The 25,798-nt window shown below is 32.7% G+C and overlaps 1 protein-coding gene and 1 pseudogene across 1 annotated transcript in view; both read left to right on the top strand.

The window, feature by feature from the left end:
• TBC1D5 (TBC1 domain family member 5) overlaps nucleotides 1-25,798 on the top strand; it is a 373,122-nt gene that overhangs the window by 86,070 nt on the left and 261,254 nt on the right. The gene's annotated exons all lie outside the window — the stretch shown is intronic.
• LOC111736980 lies at nucleotides 11,861-11,979 on the top strand (annotated as a pseudogene).

Raw genomic sequence — 25,798 nt, 5'->3', positions numbered from 1 at the left:
ATGTCTTGGAAAGGGCTGATCTAAGATGGCCTCACTTATGTATCTGGCGATTGGCTGACTGCTGATTGAAGTGATGGAGTGACCAGTCTCATGTTTCATTCTTCAATAGGCTAGCCATTGTTTGTTTACATATTGGTGTCAGCATTCGAGGAAGACAAACAGAAGCAGCAGGGTTTCATAAGAACTAAGCTTGGTACTGGCACTTACACATCTACCTTATTTTGTTGGACAAAGCAAGTAACAAAGCCAGCCAGAGTTAAGTGGTAGCAAAATATATTTCTATGTACTAGCAATGAACAATCCCAAGAATAATTTTAAGTCAAATATTCTATTCACAGTAGTATTAAAAAGAATTAAGTACTTAGGAATACATTGATGAAAGAAGCGAAGGAAGTACACTGAAAAGTACAAAACTTTACTGTAAGGAAAATATAAGTAAATGGAGAGAACTTTCATGTTTATGGATTGGAAAACTCATTGTTGTGATGCCACTACCTCTTGATGGAAGGAACTAGAAAGCCACATTGTAAAATGTGTATATTCAAAAAGGGAAATAATCAGGACTGTTTACATCATCAGTTTGCCACAGATACTGAAGCCAAAATGTAAATGAACAATTACGATATAAGTATTTTATGTTACGTATCAGTCAAAAAATAATGGCATGACAGAAAACAAAAGAATCAACTGAAAATACAAGGCAGTTGACCAAAAAGTAATAGAAGAAATAGAGAGCAACAGTGTTTTGGCCAGTGGAAAATATTTAAGCAAAAGCAATAGTTTTCCTATATTTCTGGGATGATCATTTGAAAAATAAATTATGTATGACATGAGCCAGGTTAGGGTCTTTACATAAGAACTTTAAATAGGTCAATATAATTTTAGTCCAATTTCCAGAGAGATTCTTTGAACCTGAAAAATATCTAAAGTTCATTCAGAATTATATAGTCTGGTTAAAAAGACATACAGGATATTGTGAAATTTTTTGGACAACAAATTTGAAAACTAAGATGAAGTGGAAAATTCATATTAAAAATTATTAAGACTTGCTGAAATAAAGATTTCAATTCATCTTCCATAAACTAATAAGTACTCTATAAGGCTGAAATATTTGCGTGGCTTTCTGAGTTACATGTTACACATCAAAAACTGTAGCTAGGTAAACTATTACAACATGTACAACATGTGAGGGAAGTAGTAGAGTTAAGAGTTAGAGAACAGATACAGGATGGAAGCAGAAGTTAGAGAGTAGAGAAGATGCTATGCTGCTGGCTTTGAAGATGAAGAAGGGGTCACAGGCCGGGGAACGTAAGCAAACTCTAGAAGCTGGAAAAGCAAGGAAATCGATTCTCCTCTGGAGCCTCCAAAATGAACATAGACTTTCTGGCACATTTTATACTTGTGACCTCCAGAACTATAAGATGACACATTCGTGTTTCTGTAAGCCACTCATTTCGTGGTAATTTGTTATCGCAGCAACAGGAAAGCAATATAGGTTTCTTTTAGAAGAAAATATAGGAAACTATAGTTTATGGTAGCAAAATATTTAACAAAAAAATCATGGAAAATTAGATTGAATGTAAAATCAAGAAATTCTTTCATCAGAAGACACCATAAGAGAGTGAAAACAGACAAATCATAATCTGGGAAAAAGATAATAATATGCAAAACTAACAGAAGTTCGATATCCAAAATACATAAAGAATTTTTATGACTCAATAAGAAAAGGCATGAACGAGCCTACATTTTGCACAAAAAGAAATATTCGATAGCCATAAATGTATGAAAAACCTAAATAAAATCCCAGTCAGATTCCATATCGTACCTTCTAGATTGACATAATTTAAATACCATGTGATTAATTCTGTGTGAAGAAGTGGGAACTCTCTTGTATTGCTAGTGGTAGTTAAAATTGGTATCAACACTTTGGAAATAATTCATCATTACAGGAAAATTGAATGTGACCATATCCTAAGATCCAGCATTTCCACTCCTAGGAATATAGAGAATCTTTTATATCAGAAATTGTATATAATAACATTCATAGCTCCATTTCTTATAATAACAGAAAACTAGAAATACTCCAAATGTCTATCAGCAGTAGAATAGATAAGGAAATTTTGATATAATCATACAATAGAATATAAAGCAGAAATAATTGAACTATATATGGATGACACAAAACTAACAAACATTAAGACAGAATATATAAAGTATGACTACATTTATATAAATTTTAAAATGATAAAACTATACATTGTTTAAGAATGTATACATATGTAGTAAAACTATAAAGAAAAGCAAGAAAATGATTAACAGTTTAGGATGGGGTTACATTTGGGTGGCAGGGAGGAGGATATGATTATCAGCAAAGATCACATTAGGCGTTTCATAGATTTGGGTAATATTTGATTTCTTAAACTCAATGGCTGCTGAAAATAAGACATTTTACAATTAACTTTATTAATTAAAAAGTATGAATTGATTTTTCAAATCACAAAAAGAATAAGTGGGTGCTCTCATTGTTTGATACTAAAATGTATTTTCAAGCCATTATAATTAAAAGAGCATCGTCAAAGAAATAGACAAATTAATTAGAAAATTGGAAGTCAAGAAGATAACAAGTATATTTAACTCTTATGATATAAAATATATGATATATATATATTTATGATATTTTAAAGAGTTTAAATCAGTGGTAAAAGATAGTTTTTCATCTGACAATATCTGGACAACCAGTTAATCCATTAATATGTATCTATTCTCAGGTAAGGAAAAGACATTCCAATCACAGCAGCGGAGAAATCATAGAGGAAAAGATTGATTTAAAAAAGTGCTTTATTTGAATTTTTGCAACCAGATGTTAATAATCACATATGTGTTTGTTCACACTCTTAATTTTATATATCAAGAAGTTGAGAATCAGAGAGTGTAAATGACTCAGTTGTTACATAGAGTTAAGAGACATAACTGGATTGAGAGCTTTGAACTTTGGCTTTACAGCCTAATATTCTTTTCATTGTCACTTTGCCATTATTTAATACCAGTATACCTTATATTTGAATTTATTTTTTAATTTAAGATTATTTGCTGTTAGATTAGATGAAAATCAATTCAAACTTGAAGTTTTACTATAATCTAATAGATTTTTTAATTTTTATTTTTTAAAGTTAACCAGTTTTTTAAATTATTATGAGCTCGTGGATTTAAATATATTTGATGTGAAATTTGATTTGATTTAAACCTTGCAATTATTATCCTATTTTTAATTGCTATTCACTTTTTTTTTTTTTGGCTTTATTGAGATATAATTAACAAACACAATTGTAAAGTATTCAAAGTATATGTCACGATGATTTGTTATACATATATATTGTGAAAGGTTTCCCCCATCTAGTAAATTATCATTTCTGTCACCTCACATATTTATATTTTTTATTTTATTAATGAGAACAATACAGTGTTATCAACTATAGTCACCATATTATACATTAGATCCTCAGACCTTATTCATCCTACAGCTGAAAGTTTGTTCCCTTTTACCAACCTCTGCATAGTTCCCCTTCCCCTAGCTCTAGTATCCACTTTTCAGCTTTGTTTCTTAGAATTTCTTACACTTTGACTTTCCTCCCCTCCACTCCACTCCCCTCCCTTGAGGTTCTGCATTTAAGTGATACCCTGCAGTATTTGTCTCCATGTCTGTCTTACTTCACTTAGCACAATGCCCTCAAGTTCTATCTATGTTGTTGCAAATGGCAAGATTTCCTTTTTTTGTGGCTGAATAATATTCCCTCGTGTGCGTGTATCTATATATACACACACATATATACATGTACCAGATTTTCTTTATTCACCCATCAGTGGACACTTAGATTCCATGTATTGGCTGTGGTAAGAATACTGCAGTGAAAATGGGGCATGGGGTACGTATATCTTTTTGAGTTAGAATTTTCGTTTCCTTTGGATAGAAGCCCAGAAGTGGAATTGCTGGAGTGTATGGTAGTTCTATTTTTAATTTTTTCAGGAACCTTCATACTGTTTCCCACAGGGGTTGCACCAATTTGTATTCCCACCAACGAGGCACAAGTGCTTCCTTTTCTTACATCTTCACCAGTGGATGTTTGTAGGGATTTCTTTCATTGAATTTGTAAATTACTTTGAGTAGTATGGACCTTTTAACAATTTAATTCTTTCAGTCTGTGAGCACAAACTATCTTTATATTTATTTATGTCTTCTATTTCTTTCATCAGTGTCTTATAATTTTCACTGTAGAGGTCTTTCACTTCCTTGGTTAAAATAATTCTAGGCATTTTATTCTTTTTGATGCAATTGTAAATGGGATTGTTTTCTTAATTTCCCTTTCTGATTGTTCATTGTTACTGTACAGAAATGCAACTTATTTTTGTATTTGTTTTCTATCCTGCAAGTTCACTGAATTCATTTATTCTAATAATTTTGCTGGCATTTACACATATATTATATATGTGTTGTATAATACATATAATATTATACCTTTGCAAATAGATACAGTTTTGAAGCTACCTCCCCTCTCCTCTCTTTTCCCTCTAATTGCTCTAGCTTGGATTTTCATTATTATGTAAAATAAAGCCATGAAATTTGTTCTTTGTATATGGGCACCATTACCTCATTTTTCATGGTTGCTCACTGGAAAAACAACCCTGAAAAATAGTCCAAGTAAAAAGCAGTCGGGTCCTTGCAAAAAGAAGAAGTGTTGAGATTGGGCATTCTTGTCTTATTCCTGATCTTAGAAGAAAAGCTTTCAGCTTTCACCATCAAGTGTGATGTTAGCTGTGGGCTTGTCATATATGGCCTTTATTATTATGTCGAGGTACATACTCTCTTTACCCATTTTGTTGAGAGCTTTTTTCATGCTGAATTTTGTCAAATGCTTTTTCTTCCTCTATTGAGATGATCATGTGATTTTATCCTTCATTTTATTAACGTAGTTTATCACATTGATTTGTGGATATTGAACCATTCTTGTATCTCTGGAATAATCCTGCTTGATCATAGTATATGATCCTTTTAATATATTGTTGCATTTGATTTGCTAGTATTTTGTTGAGGATTTTTGCATTTATGTTCATCAGGGATATTGGCCTGTAATTTTCTTTTTTTCTAGAGTCCTTATCCAGTTTTGGTATTAGGGCAATGAAGGCCTTATAAAATGAGTTTGGAAGTAACTGTTCTTCTTCTTATGTTTTTTGGAAGAGTCTGAGAAGGGTTGACAGTAATTCTTCTTTAAATGTATAGGTAGAATTCTCTAGTGAAGCCATCTTGTCCTGGACTTTTTTTGCTGTTTTGGGGAGGTTTTTGATTACTGACTCGGTCTTCTTCCTAGTAATTGGTTGATTCACATTTTCTATTTCTTCATGATTCAGTCTTGGTAGGTTGTATGTTTCCAGAAATTTATACATTTCTGCTAGGTTGTCCAATTTGTTGGTGTGAATTATTCATAGTTCTCTCGTGATCCTTCATATTTCTGTGGTATCAGCTATAATGTCTCCTCTTTTGCTTCTGATTTTATTTGAGTCTTTCTCTTTGTTTTTTCTTGGTCAGTCTAACTAATGGTTTATCTATTTTATCTTTTCAGAAAACCAACTCACAGTTTCATTCATCTTTTTTTATTGTCTTTTGGGTATCTGTTTCATTTGTTTCCATTCTGATTTTTGTTATTACCTTTCTTCTACTAACTTTGGCTAGTTCTTCTTCTAGTTCTATGAGGTGTAAAGTTAGGTTGTTTGACATCTTTTTCCCTCCTTAATGTGTATGGTTATTGTTGTAAAGCCCTCTTAGAACCGCTTTTGCTGCATCTTATAAGTTTTGGTATGTTTTATTTTTATTTTCATTATCTCCAGGTATTTTTTTATTTCTCTTTTTATTTCTTCTTTGATCCATTGGTTGTTCAGTAGCATTTTGTTTAATCTCACATATTTGTGAATTTTCCTCTTCTTGCATTTGATTTTTCATTTTTATACCATTGTGTTTGGAAAATATGCTTGATATAATTTCAATCTTAAATTTATTAAGACTTGTTTTGTGGCCTAATATATGATCTATTCTGGAGAATGTTCCATGTATGATTTAGGAAAATGTGTTTTCTGCCACTGTTGGATGGAATTTTCTGTAAACGTCTGGTGAGTCCAACTAGTATGACATATATTTTAAGTCCAATATTTCCATAGTGATTTTCTGTCTATCTGAACTATTCATTGTTGAAAATGAGGTATTGAAGTCCCTTACTATTATTGCATTACCGTCTACTTCTTCTTCAGGTCTTTTCATATTTGCCTTATATATTTTGGAACTCCTCTGTTGGGTGCATCAGTTTTTTCAAGTATTATAACATTTTGTTGGATTGACCCCTTCATCATTATATAATGACCTCTTTATCTCTTAGTACAGTCTTTGACTTAAAGCCTATTTTATTTGATAAAAGTATAAATATCCCTGCTTTCTTTTGGTTTCTATTTACATTTACTATCTTTTTCTGTCTCTTCACTTTCAGTCAGTGTCCTTAAAGCTGAAGTGAGATTTTGTAGGTAGTATATAGTTGGATCTTCTTTTTTTAAATTTATTCAGCCACTCTATCTTTTGATTGGAGAATTTTGTCCACTTACATTTATAGTTGTTGTTTAGGGTATGGACTTATTCTTGCCATTGTGTTAATTTTTTTTCTGGCTGTTTGTAATTTCTTTATTCTTTCTTTTTCTCTTATTTCTTTCCCTTGTGTTTTGATGATTTTCTGTATTGTTGTGCTTATATTCCCTTTTCATCCATCTTTTGTGTATGTAGTATAGGTTTTTGCTTTGCGGTTACATGAGACTTACATAGAACATATGTATAAAGATTGATTTTTTTTTAAATCCACTAATCTAAATAATAAGCTATGTGACATTAATAATTTATTCAGCAGTTCAACATGTGTTTATTGAGTACCTATCATGTACCCAGTACTATTCTGGGTTCTGGGGCTCCAGTGAGTGAATGCCATATAATAGGTGGCTATAAACAATAAACACTTAGGAAAAGCACATGTTAATAAGAACTATACAGAGAGTTAAAATATAGTGATATGATAACAAGTGACCTCATTGCTGGTTTGAACAAGGTCTTAAGAGAACCTCTTTCTGAAGAGGGAACCAGCCATGTGCAAACCATAGGGGAAAATATTCCATTTAAAAATAAAATATGAGTAGCCAGTGTGAAGACACATTTAGCATGTTTGAGAAACAGAAAGAGCACCAATGTGGCTGGAATATTAGAAATGAAGAAGGAAAAGTGTTAGTGGATGTCTAAGAGATTTGCATGAGACATCAAAGCTTTTAGGGTTTATAAGTCAAAGGAAGTACTTTGGATTTGATTCTAGAGTATTGGGAATCCTTTGGAGCATTTGTAAGAAGGGGAGTGACATGATCTGATTACTTTTTATTATTTTTATTGTGTTTTATTTTGAAATAGTTTTTGACTATTGAGAAGCTACAAAAATAGTACAGAGTTTACACAATAACATTTTACATAACTATTTTACATCGTCAAAAACAGGAAACTGATACTTGTATAATTCTACCAGTTTAGGTAAAGACTATATTCAGATTTCAACAGCTTTTAAATGTTCTAGTTCATATTTCCCTCCCTCTTAAGTGTATAGTTTTATTAAATTGTTATATTTGTAGATTTGAGTAAATATCACCGTAATCAGGAAATAGAGTTTCTATCATTCAAAGAAACTTCTTCATATTATCCTTTAGTAGTCACACTTTTTTCCAACTCTAATCCCCCGCAACCATTGATCTGTTATGATTTTGTCACTTCAAAAATGTTATATAAGTGAAATCAAATAGTATGTAATACTTTTTGATTGGCACTATTTTTATTCTACAAAATGATGTTGAGATCAAAGTCGTTAGTTGTATTTGTAGTTTGTTCTTTTTTATTGCTATTCCATTGTATGGATGTACCACAGTTTGTTTATTCATTCACTTATCAAAGGACATATGTGTTGTTTACAATTTTGGGCAATTACAAATCCACAATGAGCATTTGTGTACAGGTTTTTGTGTGGATGTAAGTTTTCATTTTTCTAGTTTAAATACTCAGGTGTACAACTGCTGGTTTATATGTTAAGTGTATGTTCAGCCATTTTTCAGTGTGTTATATACCATTTTGCATTTCCGTTAGCAACATGTGAAAGGTCCAGTTGCTTAGGATCCTCACCAGTGTTTTGGTATGGTCAGGATAGTATGGTATGGTGCATAATAGTATCTCACTGTGGTTTTCATTTGCATTTTCCTAATGGCTTATGATGTACATTTTGTATGTGAACATTTGACATTTATATTTCCTCTTTGATGAAGTGTCTGTTCAAGTTGTTTACTGAATTGGATTGTTTCCTTACTGTTGAATTTAAAGAATTTTTTATGTAGCACATTTTTAAGTGCTTTGTTCGGTATATGATCTGCAAATATTTTCTCCTAGTCTCTGGCTTTTTTTTTTTTTTTTCCCCATCCCGTAACAGTTTTTCTCAGAGAAAAATTTTTAAAATTTCAATGTATTATTTTTGTTAATGAATTTTGCCTTTGGTATTACTTCTAAGAACTCGGGTCAAATAACTTCCCATAACCTAGGTCATGAAGATTTTCTCTGGTATTTTCTTCTAAAAGTTTCACGTTTTACATTTAGCTTCAGGATTCACTTATCTTTGTATGATGTGTGAGATTTAGATGAAGATCTGTTTTTTTGTCTTTGAATGTCTAATTGTTCCAATGCCATTTCTTGAAAAGCCTCTTCTTCCTTCATTGAGGTGCTCATGTACCTCTGTCAAAATTAGTTTGTTGTATTTCTCTTGAACTGTTTCTGGGCTCTCTTCTGTTTCATTGACCAGCATGTCTGTCCCTCCACCAGTACTTTAACTCTCTTGATTACTATAGCAATAGTATGCTTTCTCAGTGGGAGTGATGTTGCCCCAAAGGGGGTAAAAATGTATTCGTAGTGGTTGAAAAAAAATATTAGACATTACAATGGTTGTGGCTCTGCAAAAGACCACAGTATATAAAAGGTATATACTATATTGGTGAGATTAAAATTTCATGATGGGCTGCAATTAGGAAAAAAATATCTAAAAAGTTTCCTTAGGGAGATGATGATGAAAAAAGGTTGAGAAACACTGTCATGCAATAAGTTGTAAATCAGGTAGTGTGGTTTCTCCAACTTCATTGTTCTTTTTCAAAATTGTTTTGGCTATTCTAATGCCTTTTCCTTTACATGTACATTTTAGAATCAGCTTTTCTGTATCCTCAAATAATTGTGCTGGAATTTTATTAAAAATTATGATTCACATTTTAATAGATTACTTAGCTGTTTTGTGGATAATGGGTAGGCAGGAGTGGAAGAAGAGAAATCAGTTACAAAGTGATGCTGTCTTCAGAATAGAGGTGATGGTGACTTTGCATTGGTGGTGGAAGACATGAAGAGAATTCAACAGGTATATATATTTTTTTTAAATGAGCAGATAAGAATACTTATTGATAAATTGATGACCAGGTAGTGAATATGAGAGGAATCCAGCAAGATTCTAAATGATGCTATTTACTAGAATGTTAGAAACTGAGGGAAAATTAAATTTGGATGAAATGGGAGTTGGGAGGAGAAATCAAGATTTTTGTTTGCCCTTTATCACACATCTAACATGTCAGATGTTCACTGAGCAGATAGATATGTGTCAAATTCTTGGAAGATAAGTCTTCACATATGGATTTGGAACATGTCAACATAAGGGTGGTGTTGGTTTTGAGAACATTTAATTGTGGGGACTAGATAGAACCCCAAGACACCCTAATCTTTAGAGTGGTAAATAAGAGTTTGATATTTTTAGTATTTGAGAATTCAGACAAACTAGAAAGAAAAATGAACACCACAGAAAAAAGACCAAGGATATAAGCAGTCTTTAAAAAGTATTTTAGATGTTTAATAATTATATGCAGAATGGCCTCATTTTCCCTCGATGGAATGACATTAAAGCAAGTTAATGATTTTTTTTTTTTTTTACCAAATTATTAAAGATTAAAAAATAATAAAATATCATTGGCTGAGGTCCAGAGAGATGGACATTTTCATATGCTCTTAGTGGCAATATAAATTGGTATAATCTTTCTGGCAGTCAGTTTGGCAATATTTATCAAAACTCTTAATGTGTCCTTGCCCATTAACCTTCCAGTGTAGTTTATTTTCTCTTTCTGAAATCTTGTGATTTTCCTGTCCTTTGCTATATTTTACTTTCACTGTCAGCGATGCATCAAAATAGAATAAATGTGGCTAATTGGTTGAATGCAAAGTCCTTATTCATCTGAAACTATGTCTAAAAGTATCTTGTGAAGGTTGGAGTTGTTCTTTATATTTCTATAATTCCAATGTTACTCTTCATGTTTTTTTCTTTCACATACCTTCCAGCTTTTTTTTACCTTATGTATTCATGTTTATCCCACCTTTCAAATATTGCTAATGTTGTCCATAACTAGCACAGAAGACCTTATTTATAATAAATTATATAATGTTCACTATAATGGATTGAATATTTATGTTTCTCCCAAATTCGTGTTTTGAAATCCTAACCCCACAATGTGATGGTGTTAGGAGGGTGGGACCTTTGGAAGGTGATTATTAGGTCATGAGGGGAGAGGCCTCATGATTAGGATTGGTACCCTTTTAAAAGGGACCCCAGAGAACTCTCTTTCCCTCTTCCCACCATCTGAGTACACAGTCACCTATGAACCATAAAGCTAGCTGGCTTTTACCAGACACCGAATCTGCCAGCTACTTGATCTTGGACTTCATAGCCTCTTGGACTATGAGAAAAACATATCTGTTGTTTAAGCTACCTAGTCTATGGTATTTTTATCATAGTAATCCAAATGGACTAAGACATTAACTTTCTTAATGTATTAAATCCAAAGTAGGATATGGTTTTCCCATTTTGCCCAAAGAAAAACAAAAATATGATGAATAGGACAAATATAAATAAACTCAGATTATGATAGGAATTTTTTTTATCTGAGTATTGTAACTCAGAAATCTGTTTTGATGAATAAGTAGTCAATATTCCAGAAAAGTATTTGCTAGCATAACTCTGTCGATCCTGTATTTCCAAATGGTAAATTAAATAAAAGGAGCAATTTTTACCAAATGATCATTGACTTTGGCTCTGCAGACATTTAGTAAATTATAAGTTGGCATCTATTTTAAAGTCTCTTTGCTTATCTCTTAATTTTATGTCACTTTACCATTGTTAAGTAAATATTTTAAGAAGAAAACTTCATATGTGAAAGATACTTTTAGTGTAAAAGTGTGGTTTATGAGTCCTTCCCTTCATGGGATATATGTATGTTTGTTCCAATGCGTATCAGAAACAGGTAAAAAACAAACCTTTTTTAAGAGAGTGAAATAATATTTAATTATACATTTTAATTATAAGCAAGCATATTCATTTTATGCTATTTACAAAAACTACTTTTGTTTACTTTCTAAATAAAAAAAAGTTTTATTAAGTAGAAAAAGCCGCAAATCTGTCCATCAGTAGGTATTTCTACCTTATACTCAATTAAATTCTCATCAAATTTGATTTACTAACTCATGGCCACAACAGATGTTATCTTAATGGAAGATAGAAGAAGAAAATTAAGAATGTTGAGCCACAGAGCCATCTTTACATTTTTTTTGTGGAAGTACAAGAAAAGTTCAAAAACCTCTTTCCTACTATTTTTTCGTACTATACTAGAGTTTAGTGTTTTGTACTATACATGTTTATTTTTAACTTTAAGTTTCAAAAATACAGTTGAAATAGTCTACGGACATGACACCCTGAACAAGCCGGATCCTATCTGATCTCAGAAGCTAAGCAGAGTGGAGCCTGGTTAGTAGTTGGATGTGGGACCATCTAGGAAGACCGGGTGCTGTAGGCATTAAAAAAAAAAAAAATACAGTGGAAATAAATATATAAAGAATGAAACAATATTAAGAGAATCTTTAGTGTTATAAATCTGTTTCATATTAATTCATATGTTTACATTAATGTGCTAAGTTATTTAATTCTCTATTAATGTCACACATTTTAATAGAGTATTAGGGACATAAAATTGCTTTTATTTAATCTGTCATGATTCAAATATACTTCAAGATATTGACACTTAAGAATTTTAATCAATTTGATAGTCAGTTTTTATTCCATACATTTTAATTGAGATAATTTTGAAGGTCATCAAAATTGTAGCTTTTTATAGAAATAGTAGTTAGTGATATTTTTTCTTTTCATTGTATTTCAGGGATTGAGTAGCTCAAGCAAGATGACTGAGTAGGTGGGTTAAGGTGCTATGCTAACCTAGCCAAACATATTCTGATGACAGTAATATAATATTAATATTTAGAATTTCATAGGGACGAATGAAATATCAGAGATTCAGTACCAGCTCTCTCCTTAAGTGTTCTGCGTTGGTTGTTAATTAAAACAGTTTTTTTTTTTTTTGTTTTTTTTTTTTTACCTCATTTGTCCTCAGATATTCATTATAAGGTTTAATATTCATTGATTTCTTCATTCAGTAGCTATTTATTGAGTGCCTACTCTATGCCAAGCTCTGTAACAGATGCTGGGGATATAGGAGTGAACAAAAAACTACTATTCTGCAATTATCTGTATGCCACATATGCCTATCTTTTAATGCTGGGGTATAGGAGTGAACAAAATATACACTAATCTCTGCTCTCAAGAACTTTACAATTCTATTCACCTGAAATTAATATAATATTGAATATCAACTATAATTGAAAAATTAAAATAATAACATAAATAAGATGAAGTTTATAAATCTAGTGTAAGACAGACAGTAAACAATATTAATATTTAAAATAGATATGTTCGGTAGTGATAAGGGCTAAGGAGAAAAATGAAGCCTGAAAGAAGTGTAGAAAGTAAATGAAGGAGGGTGTTACAGTTTTAATGACAGCAGGAAAGACCTCTTTGAGATGGTGTAAAGCAAAAAGGCCTCCTTCGTTTATGTAAAGACCTGAAGAAAGTGTTTAATTGAAAAATCTCCTTCATAAAACTTCAGTGTATTTAAAAACACACTAGATTAGTGTTGAATTTTAATATTCTTCTAATTACATAACAATCATAAGAACATTGAAAAACTGTAATATCCTGGAACTGGCATTACCATCTTTAGTATGTCCTATTAGTGTAGTTTATCATTTATTTATAGTATATTAAAGGATAAATTTATTGCTTTATGTGGTAATTCTCCTAACTTTTTTTTCTGACCTCCTACTGTAGTAAATGTGTAATTTGGTTGGATTTGTCTCTGCGGTTGAAAGAGAATCAATTAAATTCTATGAACACATGTAGGTTCTAATGCACTAAAGTACCTTTTAAATTTTATGGTACTGTGAATGTATGAACTGGGTATCAATTTATTCTAAATTTTTTAAAATGCTGTTTGTATAGTACTATCATCAACTTTTTCTAAATCTTTTGCAAATGCTAGGAAATTGGGAAATCTAAGTAGTTTCGTTTTTTTTCGTACTTATGATTCGTCCCTTAAAAAATTTTTTTTTTTTTAGTTTATTGCTTAGCTAAACTCTAAAAAAATTATTTGAACATAAGAGCATAAGAATGTGTTATTTTATTTCATCCTAAGATTTTAATCCTGCCAGTACAACTAAAAATAGAATTCTTCATAGCTTTTATTTTTCAAGTATAGGTCAAGAGGAGAGAGAATGACTACTATTCTGCAATTATCTGTATGCCACATATGCCTATCTTTTAATACTTTATCTGGGCTCCAGTTCACTCTAGCTGTCACTCCAGTGGTTTGATCACCTAGAAGAAGAGTAGAGGTAGGCTTCATGCTCTCCTGCTCCCACTAGAGTCAGGGTGCCTATTGAATCCAGGATGGTGTAATCCCTTGCAATGAATGAAATACTCATACCCAAGAAGTGCTGGACAGGGAAAAGCATAAACCGTTTTCCTTATACAAAGCCGTGTCACAAAAATTGATTTTATTTTTCTGTCAGATTTCTCATGGTTGTGTCAAAGCGATTATTTCACAGCCCTTGTGATATTATTACATATGTTGTATAGTCATCTATCTAAGTTATATTCCATTATTATAAAGCACAACACTAATTTAGAATTATCTGCAGAAATAAAGGTACACTGCAATATATTCCATTTCTCTTTCACAATAACAAAATCTTATCTCTTACTATCCCTTAATGCCACCACTAAATTGTATATATTGGATATAGTGTTTTTACTTTTTAGAAAATTAATAATATTGTGAAATATACAGTGGATACTTAACAATTTCTAAGGGATTGAATGAATGCAGAAATGGTTACTCATTACCCAACTGACCTATTTTAGGAGGACTTCCTGCCTTCAGTAACATTTCAAGTGAGTTGAAGAAAATAGCTTGGCTAGTCAGATTTTGTAGTGCAGATTAAAAAAGTCACTGAATCATGACTGAGGGGAACAACAGAATGATAGTAAAGGGATATTGAAGTAGAGTAAATGAATAAAAACATGTTTTAGTGTGAACTGGATGAGGTTCCTGAAAGTTAGAGTAAAGTGCGGATTATGAAGCTAAGGTTCAGTACACAAGTGTTGGGAAAATGACCGAATGAATGACATGAATTTTATAGCCACATTTCAGATTGAATATGAAGGGTAAGGTGGATCAAAAATGAGATGATTAACTAAATTCTTTATATAAAACATTTATTTTTTATTTTAGTGCACTTCTTTTCCTGTACAATAAGTTATGTCCTAATAAAAATTAAAGAGCAAGTTGCATTCGGAAGATCAGGTCATCGTAACTCATTGACATTAGTCCACATAACTGAATAATGTCTTCCTTCAGTGAAATACATCAAATGAGATCAACAATTATGACTCATAAACATGCCTCGCAGGCATAAAACAGCAGGGAATTAGCATGTGAGGCTGATAAATATGCATGTAAATAAGCTCCCAAAGGAATAACATGGGTTTGATTGATAGGTTTAGAATTGGAACATATGTAAACCCCTTTATTCCTCATTCTGGTGTAGCTAAGTAAAGATGCGTTTTACTTGTTAAAAAGTTTCAATAACTTTGTAAATCTTAATGCCACATCTGTTTTTTTTTGTTGTTGTTATTGTCGTTGTTGTTATTGTTGGAGATTTTTTGTACATCAGTTGTAAGATTAATTGAATTGTCTACAGGCTGGATAGCCCTCACATACAATAAATGGTGAAACATGCGAATGAGTCGCTGTGCATCTGGGGCTAGACATGGGGTAAGATTCTGTTGGAAATCTCATTTTTTACATTGTAAAACAGCGTATGGTTATAGGAAATTTCTTTAGGAAGTAAAGATGTGACATAGCAGTTAATTTGGACTCTAAATATACTAGATATCCTCTCTATATTTAGCTTCTAACAATGAAATTTCTATTTCTTCATTTCATACTACTGCTTTTGATTAGAATGTATCTTTTTAACATTTTTTTTCAGTTCTTGATATATATGTTTTCCTGGCCCTTAGTATTCATAAACTATTGTGGAACTGCATTAGAAAACATATTTAAACACTAGTTGGATATCGGGGGTCTCCAGTTTTGTGCTGATGCCTCTCAGCCAAGAGATGACTTTCAGAACTATTAATTCTCTCCTTAAGGCTCAAATAATTTGAGGTAGATGGAAAGAGGAATATGGCTTTTGATTTCCTGTTTTAGAGTCTTAAGTATTATTGCTGTGGCAGGTTCAGAGATTTGCTATTTAAAGGCATTAGGGGATCAGTCAGTGCCCACATCTGTAAGAGGAGAGCTTTTCTTTCTCTAGAAATAAACTAATGAATAAGAAGTCTATAGTTTCAAAGGAATTATGTTTTTGGTTTGGTGAGACAGCCTGTGCCCATCGTTTTGTAGATCAGGGTTGTTGATTATGCCTTCTGAGTTCTGCAGCTGTCTTTTAGGTGCATGAGATAAATCAACGAACAAAACAAAGATCCTTCCCCTCATGGAGCTTACCTTCTAGCAGGAGATAGTAAAATAGAAGCATAATGAAGAGTTAACATAAAGTGTCTTAGAAAGTGATAATTGCTTTAGAAAAGAAGAAATAAATATTGTAGTCTAAGGGAATTGTGTATGTATGAGTCAGGAGGTTGCAGAAGTAAATATCAGTTTAGATCTTACTGAGGAAAAAAATTTTTTTTTCTGAATTTATGTTACTTGCTGTTGTAGGGAAGCAAAGGCATTTAGATAAAGGTACGTGTTTACACATATTCAAGTAAAGCCAGAACCCTACAGGTACTCCTAGGACTTTATTACTCTCAATGCTTATATATGAGCACGGAGTTTCACAATCAGAATTTCATATTATGTGATCTGGTACTAGTTAATGCAACAGTTTGTTTAAATATATATTGACTGGGTTTGGAATTCTGATAATCACAAACTGGTAGTTTTGTTTTAAAGATACTAACTTGCTTATAAAGGTTTGATAGCATATATTCCTATACAAATTCCCTTGGAGGTAGGAATTTTAATTTCCAGGACAACTCACAGAAGTGAATGTTGGCCAAAAATACCTTTTTTGGGGGTTAGCTTAGGAGTGAAACAGTCTATAAACTAAAAATGTCTGATCAAGTAGAACCAAAATTGTATAGAAAGAGAAGTAGTAATTCAAAAACTTCTAAACAGACAGTTTTAAACAAGCAGTAGATCCCTTTGTCTGTTTTGTACACTTTTGTATCCCCAGCACCAGGGCACATCGCACTAAATGATTGTAGTAAATGGAATGAAACACACCAAAGACACAGCTTTTTACACAGCCTTTGGTTCTTGGATAAAAGATTTAACACTATAGGTTACATAATTCTCATCCTTTAATGAAAGGAAAAGCACCATTTCTAAGGAAGTATTTCTTCGTATTAATGTCAAAAGCAGTTAAGTAAATTGGCTCTTAATATAATAATCGTTGATCTTAGGTAAAGGTTATTGATAAGTATATTTTTAAAGAAAATGCATAAATATTCATAAAACTATTTATTAATCATTGCGTAGTCTTGAATAATTGTAACGTTTTGTATCTGTGTCCCAAAGAAGGAGGCGGAGCAGAAGGCATACAGGTGCTTGTAATGAAACCTAGACTGAATCTAGACCTTGTAACTACTCCCTCAGTGTCAGGAAGGAGGGAACTGAGGATGGGCTAAGGGCTGGCAGAAGCTGGCAGAAGAGTAAGCATCCTACTTGATAAAATCGGAAGAGCACTAAACAACTGAATGAAGGATAAGACCCAGAATAACAACAATAAAAAATACTTCTTAGTGTTCATTTTATCTATAGCAAAGTATTTATAATTATCTCATTAAAATTTTAAAAGCCTGATAGGTTTTAAAAAACAAGAGTTGATATATGGCAATTAATTGTGTCATACCCACTAGTAATACTTAATATAAAAAATAAAGCATATCTTCTTTTTAATATTATTACTTTATTTTTAAAAAATATAAACTATTTATTGGGGCTTTAAAAAGTTCACTTCCAAAATTCAGTTTTCCTCACCCTGTTTTCATTATAAACTTTAAAAATTTTTTTGTGATACAATTTCCAGTCCTGGTATATTTCAGTAACTTAACTATTCCTGTTGAACGTGAACTACTTTAGTCACCTTTGATAAAAACAAAAACAAAACTAAGAATATAATTCCTAAAGACAAATTATAATTCTGAGGAAAGAGTCTAAAGCCAATGAAATCTAAGACTCTTTATTTCTATAAGAATCTGTCTAGTGGTCTGACTAGATCAAAGAGAGAAAAAAAGATTCCTTAAAGTAAACGATGGCTAGCCTATGTATTTGATCACTATCTCCCAACCCAAATTATACTGTGAGCCAATAAACTGCATATCTAAAATTTCTATTACTGTTTCCTGGAGTTAGAGAGAAGAGGAAGTATATAAGTAGAGGAGAGAAATGGAATTGTGGTAATTAAAAAAAAAGTTTGCCTGCACATTGCCTTAGATGAGTTTTCTTAAACTTTGGCTGTCTCAACTATTTAACAGGAACGATAGAGTTTTCAGTTTAGGAGTGTGTTGTATAGATATTCTTTATATTTGGTTTACGCATCTATTTTCTGAACTAAACTATTTTTTTCTTTTCAAGTAGAGGCTGTGTGTTTCATCCCTGAATTCCCCGAGGCACATAGCAGAGGCTCACTAAGTTTTTACTAAATGGACTGACTCAAGACTTTTTTAGCTAGCAAACATGCTTAAGGCAAGGCAGTAGCATTTCATCACGATATGAGAACACTGATTTGTATTCTCGCTGGGACCTGTTCTTCCACTGATGTGGACTGTAGGGATGCTTATAGGCAGAGCCAGAATATTTTTCAAGAAGCAATCCATCTGAGAAAGTACTGTGTTGATACCTCAGAGTTTTGCGTCACAAAATATGGCAAGGATCTGGAAACTATGAAGAGAGTGTGTAATCAGTTGTGTGTATCAATTGTGAGGCAAGTCAGGCCTTCACAACATCTGAATTGAAGTAACATCACTTCTTGATGGTCTGACCAGAAGAATTTGGCTAAAAATATGATCCTACAGGAATTACTTTGTTTAATTGACTTTAGTTGGCAATTACCGTGTATACACTAGAGAGTGGATGCCAAAAACAAAGATTTGAGTTTGGGCATGTTTGCTATTGAGTTCTTCTTACTCTCAATAGTTACACAGTAGGAACCATTGCTTCTTGAAATATTTCTCAGTTTATGATAATGTAACCATATGATCTATTTGGAGAATAAGATATATATGCTTTTTTTGCCACAGCAAGAGGTTAGGTATAAGTTTATCCATGTTTATGAAGTATATAAATTGAAAATAAGTATGTGTATGTTTGTGGGTGGAGAGTGGAGTGAGTCAGTTTCTTTTTTTGAGAGTGAGGTATAATTTAAAAGTGAACAATCAAATTTTTATTCCTCAGCTGGTTGCTTTCTGTCAGCTAGTAGATTATGACTCTTTTTAAGCTTTTCCTCTCATAGAAAACTCCGTTTGACATTAAAGAAGGAGTGTTCTTTGCTGCAACCACCAAAGCCTTGCTGTGCCTTGTCTTTCATTTCTTCTTTCTTTTTCTTTTCTTTTTTCTTTTTTCTTTTTTCTTTTTTCTCTTCTCTTCTCTTTTCTCTCTTCTCTTTTCTTTTTACGCTGAAACTCAAATTTTATTACAAATGGCTATTAGGTAAAAATGACACAGAGCCCTGTGCAGGGCCTGTGGTTAGCAACAACCAGAGCCTCTTCTTGTCTTGTGCATCACCCCTTACTTTCTGCTGGTGAGGTTTCTCAAGGCATTACTTTGTTGATCTAGACCAGGAGTGGACTTTTTTTTTTTCTAAATAGCCAGATAGTAAATATTTTAGGCATTGTAGCCATGTGGTCTGTAGCAACTACTGAACTCTGTCCTTGTAACACAAAAGCAGACGCAGAAAACATGTAAATGAATGGGTATGGCTGTGTTCCAGTAAAACTTTATGATAACCAAAATTTGAATTTCAGTTTTTGTGTGTCACGAAATATTCTCCTCTGATTTTTTTTTTTTTAATTTGAAATTTAGAAACCATTATTAGCTCATAGGCTACATAAAAACAGCTGTACTTTCTAGACCCCTGATTTAGACTTGTTCGGTGAGAATCACAGTTTGACTTTGCTCGCTTGAAAATTTCTTTCTTTCTAAATACATTATAAATTTTTGATGAAACTTGTTGATATCTTAAAGAAAACTAAACTATTTACCATATAGCTTAAGTTTTCTAAACAAGGTAGTTTGTACTATGTGGTAATGACCTCTTTGTGTGTTTTTTGTTAACATGAGTTCATGCCTTTGTTTATTTGTTTGGTGCTGGGGATACTAAGATAAATGAGAATACCCCTAGATCCAAGGAATTTACAATTTAATGAGAAAAGTAAAGATCTCACTTAAAATGTATTTTTTTACATGGCTAGGGTTTTACTAGGAAGGAATGGGAGGACTAATCAAAATATAGGGGGCTGTAAAATCAAAGGTGGCAGCAAGGGATATACAGCATGTTGAAAAAGGCGATTATCTGGGATTGAGTGCAGCATAGATTTCTTGTTGGTGCTGGTGAAGATATAAGGAAATAATGTGAGTGGCGCAGTGTAGAATGGATTACAAAACAGATGGAATCAAGAAAATTAGTTAGAAAGCTAGGTCACCAGTTAAGAGACTATTTCAGTCAGCTGTGAGGTGACAAGGCTGTCAAGAAGGGACATACTACTGATAATGAAAGAAGGATATAGATGAGAAAGTGATTATAGATGAGAAGGCATATAGATAAGAAACTATAGATGATTTTTGTGTAGTTTAAATCAGATGCTGGGGACAAAATCCATCAATGGCAAATGTATGGGTAAGAAAATGAGAAAGTGGAAGCAATGTCCGTATACCACTGTTTTAAGCAGTGGTGAAGTAAGTGAAAATAAGGTTAAAGAAAGAATGCTCTAGCTCTAGAAAGGATTTTTTAAGGCTCTGGGATGCAATTTCTCTTGAGAGGAAGGAATCAACAAAGGGGAAGGATTGGAAGTTGATATAGAAAAAAAGTACTTATAGAATAAGGTACCAGTAGAGGAGAAGGGAGAGAATAAAATACTTGGTGGACTGTAGGGATGCTTATAGGGAGAGAATAAAATGCTTGGTGGACTATAGGGATGCTGCTTTCTCTGAGATAAGGGAGAAGTAGAAAGATGTGGGTGAATATTCAGTGAAGTTTTAATTAGTAAGAAGTATGTAGGGGCATCTTTTGTTAGAGTGGAACAATCAGTTAGGAAAACCAGTAACTCTCGTCTTCATGACCTTGATTTCAGTTTATTTTATTAAGAGTGAGAAAGGCAAATACAAATAAGGAACTTGAGAAATAAAGTGTGAATTAAATTAATAATGACATCACCAACAGCTATGAGAAGAGGATACAGTTAATATAGGATCACATGAAATTGTGTCGATCTTATCTTCAAGCTTCATGTTCTGCCTTCTACAACAACCACAGCAGAGCTTAGTGGCTAGAAAGTATAGTTGTTCAGATATTTGTTTCAAGACCAAGACTAGGGTGAGACAAGTGAAAAGATCATATTACTGATTTCTCCTTTGCCATGGCTTAGACTAGCAATGTTAATGATTTTGTCTTCATATAAAATTTTGGTATTTTCATAACCACTTTTTTTTTTGTATTGGTGTGATTTTTAAAAAAATATTACATAAAAACATTTTTATCTTACTGAGTTTTTGGCCTCCCCATATATTTTATGAGCTTAATTTTAAGAGCTAACTTTATTCATTCACTTCACCCTAAACTAGTCCTATTTATTGAACAGTGAAGTCTCTCAGAGTTCATGACCGCCAGAACACAGGATCTTTGAGAATATGAGCTTGAGCTGAGGGACCACAGTAACTAATGCAGTAGAACGTGGAAGTAGACAAAATGGGACCAGCAAGTTGAGGATTGAATCAGCTTTTTGACACCCAGGCCATGCTTTCTCATGCTACCTTCAAAATGCTTGTAGAATTTCTACAAACCAAAATGCTGATGAGGTTTAGAAGCAGAATGGTAATAGGGTAAAATGGAATGGTGGTAGGAGGTTTTTTATTTTTTATTTTTTTTGAGTTGTTTTTTAAATCCATTGCATGCTTATACCTTTGAGAAACCAAGTCTTTGAAGAAAGAAGTCTTTTCCTGCCCTGAAGGAGTTGTTTTGTGACAGGACCATTTCATGACCATGCTGATCTCTTACTACCTATTATTCACCCATTTAGTGCCTTGCTTTATTCAGCAGGGAAGTTCCCAATAATGTAATGTGGCCAAGATAATAAAGTTATGGTCAAAGCACACTGCATTCTGAAATAGGAAAATTAGTGCCAGGAAGGTGTGTACAACCATGGGATCTGTGCAGTCTGGCATTGTATTTTTAATTGCTTTGTCTTTAAAGAAAAGGTAATGCTTCAGTTTATCCAAGATTTACAATTTTAAATAGACAGGAAGCAGTAGAGCCCAGGTGAGCTCTCTTCTTTAGAGCCATGGTAAGCAAATGACAGCTACTATTAGAAATTTGGTCAAGGTTGTTAAGATTGAAAGGTTTAAATATCAATATGTGGATAATGGAGGAAACCAAGGAAATTAATTCACCACCATCTCCTTCTTTCCCATTTATTAAGAAAGAGTAGAACTGACTTCTTCAAGAATGAGTAAATAGTCAAAGACCAAAAGATTCAGTTATATGAAATATAAAATAAGGGGAGCATTATCCTTAGAGGACAGAGTAAAGATATATTCATAGATATATGATTTAAATCTAGATTTTAAAAATCTAGATAAAAACGGTTTAAATCTAGAAAAAGAAAGTACATTTTATTAAAAAATGCTTAGTATTTTCAATGAGCATACATGTTCTTTTAAAACAATGTATGAAAGATGTTAAAAGATTGAGGTGAAAAGAAATCAGGCTAAGATATAGGAAAAGATAAAGAGGGAGCTGGAAAGAAAGTATAAGAATTTGAAATATAATAGCTGAATTGAAATATCTGTTAGAAGCAATAAAGAACAGAATGAAAGCATAAATTTAATGCATAGATAAGACAAATTGAAAGGACTGTATAAAATGAGGTGATGGGTATGAGGAGAACCAACATTCTTTCTGGAACATTGAGATTCTGGAAAGGAGATTGGGGAAGACAGGAGACCACTTCACAAAGACCGTGATGCTTTGGATGGGTGTTTAGGGTTGAATTTGTAATCAGGTCAAACAAAACATATACACACACGTAGACAGCATCGCAAGCCCTTAACTTATAGCTTACCTTGATAAACGTGATTATTTATGTGAAGATTATTCTGGTAGTTGTTTTTAGAACTATTGAGGGAGAAAATGAAAGCAGATACTGAAACTTCTGAAAAGTAGCAGTCCATGGGTTAGGCTATGACCAAAGAAAGCAGTGTGGTGGCTTTGCAAATGAAGGACAGTATAAGCATTGTGAACAATAAATCAGCCCAACTCAATGACTATCAAATGTAGAGGTAAAAGAGTGAAAACTTCTAAGTCTGGGATTTGAGAGAAGCCCAAGTAAATATATAAGAACATATTAACAAAACCTGTTGGAAATGTAAGGAAACTTTCAACCAGACAGGTGTGTGCGCACGCGAGTATGTGCATATGTGTAGAACATGAACAATTATCTTAACTTAAAATGAAGTTAAATTGTGCTTGTACTATTACTTTGGTATTAACATGCTTGAGAGTAATACATACCATAAACTGCATATATTTCTAATTATACTGCCTTGTCCTATACTGTGCTTGAATCAACCTACTGTGGAATGTTATTTTCTGTGCTTTATTTGCAAGTTAACATTTTAATAATTATCATAAATAGTTACCTGATTTGCATATTCTGGTTCATAATCCAACTGTTCTGTGGATCAACTACAGTTCTGTTATTATTCATGCCAAGACTTGTATATTAGTCTGAATAATCTATCCTAGGCTGCATTTCTGTTTCCAGTTTTCTGAGCTTTTTATAACTCTTAAGTATAGTGCTTTTTTAATCAAAAGATTGAATCATGCATGTGCTAGTATAATAATCTCCCTAACCCACTATTATATTGAAGCTAATTTTTATTGTTGTATAATCACCAACATTTCTGTGTAGTATCTTTTTTTTTAACTTTTGTCACTCTGAGTTTGATATTCAAGTGGTATTTAAGTGATCCATCATCTTTTGTCCTTTCAGAATATATATGTTAAAATAAATGATTGTGGAACATACACAAAAAATTTTGAAAACATTACTTTTGGAGAATCAAATTATAAAATCTATGTAAATTATAAAGTTATATCTTATATATATATAAAATCTACTAGATAACATAGTAGAAACGGTCATAGTAGAGAAGCAAAATGACTGAGAGATGTGATTAATAACTTGGCTATAATATAACTAATGATACTAACATACCCAGAGAATAACAATCTATGAGAATGAGGGTCAGCTGGAAATGGAAAGAAGTAAGTATTGGTAGTAATCATTTGAGCATTAGCTACAGAGGAGCAGTTGTTTTAAAAAACCACAATGTTCTCAGCAGTTATCTCCAAAGATGTAGAAGGATGAATGCATCAAGTAGAAAAATATAAATCCATTAAAATTAGTCTTCTAACCCTCCTTTACTAACCAAATAGTTTTTCTTATATGCAGAGACGATAGTGGTTAGACTTGCAAATATCTGATCCTTCTTACAGATATTTGTTGGTTCCACATAATGCATTCATTATTTGGCATATATACTTTAATTTCTTATATGAACAGAAATGGCTCAAAGTACCTGAATTCAGTAAAATCTGATGTGCTGAAAAATTCTGCTTTTAGGGTTTAAGACTGAGTACTTACCACCAGAGTGCTAAAGGTTCAGATAAGAAATAGACCGTATTCCATGAAGGAATTCCATTCCTCAACTCCATATAATACATTCTCATTATATCATTGAATCTGATATAGTCTGCTGGATTTTTAAAAATTCTGTTCTTGTTTTCTATTTGTTATAAACTTACAGGGTCAATTTGGCATGGAAATCTCCATTTTTCCTGAAGCATTGTGACTTCATTTCATCTGTTACCTATGAATGGTGATTCTTGTTTATTTATCGATGTCATAACATTGTACTTTAAACTGTGGATTATTAATAATGTGTACTCTACAGCATTGTCTTTTATATGTCTGAACTATTCTCTATCAGCAAGTATTATAGAGATAAAAGATAAAGTCCTTATCTTGCTCATATCTATATTCTCTCTACAGTGCCATGCAAAGTATTTTAAGTTGTTTTAATTAAACTGCAGTATTTATCTACACCTTACTACGAATAAATGTAATCATGAAATATTTAATCCTGACCTAAATATACTTATCCTCAAGGTTAGAAATTGGTGGGGAATTTGATATCGTAGACATTACTTAGCTGCCTAACTTTGATAGAATAAAGGCATTGGCTTCTGGCCCATTGCCTGACATGTAGTAAGCTTTAGCTGGTCATTTGATGAATGGGTGAACTTAAGTGGAAAGTTATTATAGTAAGCTTTGAAAACCATAGTACATAGAGTTAAATAGAAATAGTTGGGATGGCTTCTGGTTTCTGATCTGAGATGTTGAGAGCTGGGGAAAAAATCATTCCCAAATATACAAAAATAAAAAGCTGGACAAATAGCAAGTTCACTACATTTTTTGAACCCATCGAGTGCTTAAATTTTAGGGTAATGAACTGGCCCCAGAGTCTTGGGAGAGATAGACACCTCTCTCTTGCATAGAGAGGCAAGATACAAGTACTCCTGACTTACCTTGGCAAGACATGGCCAGAAACGTGTTGAAAGATTTCAACTAAAATGGTCATTGAACTGATGGAGTCTAAGTGTGTACTGGTGGGGAAAAGGTGAAGCCCCTGGGGGAGCCACAAAAACAGATCACCATACCCTCTTGTGTGGATATTTCTTCATGAACCCCAGCAGCCAATCAGAGAAAATCTGGGGGAGAAGAGTATAGCAGCCACAGAAGGAGGAACCATAAACTTTCCCTGGACTCTCTTCGCCCTTTTTTTCTCTTATGGTACATAGGCATATTCTTATGGGGGTAACTACAACAATTACTGTTGCTTTTGGGCACTGGTGGAATCCCGTTCCACCTGGGAGATGGGAACA

This window comes from Pteropus vampyrus, unplaced genomic scaffold (genome assembly GCF_000151845.1).
Source record: "Pteropus vampyrus isolate Shadow unplaced genomic scaffold, Pvam_2.0 Scaffold1, whole genome shotgun sequence".
Taxonomy (NCBI): Eukaryota; Metazoa; Chordata; class Mammalia; order Chiroptera; family Pteropodidae; genus Pteropus; species Pteropus vampyrus.
This window is presented reverse-complemented; position numbering and strand designations above follow the sequence as displayed.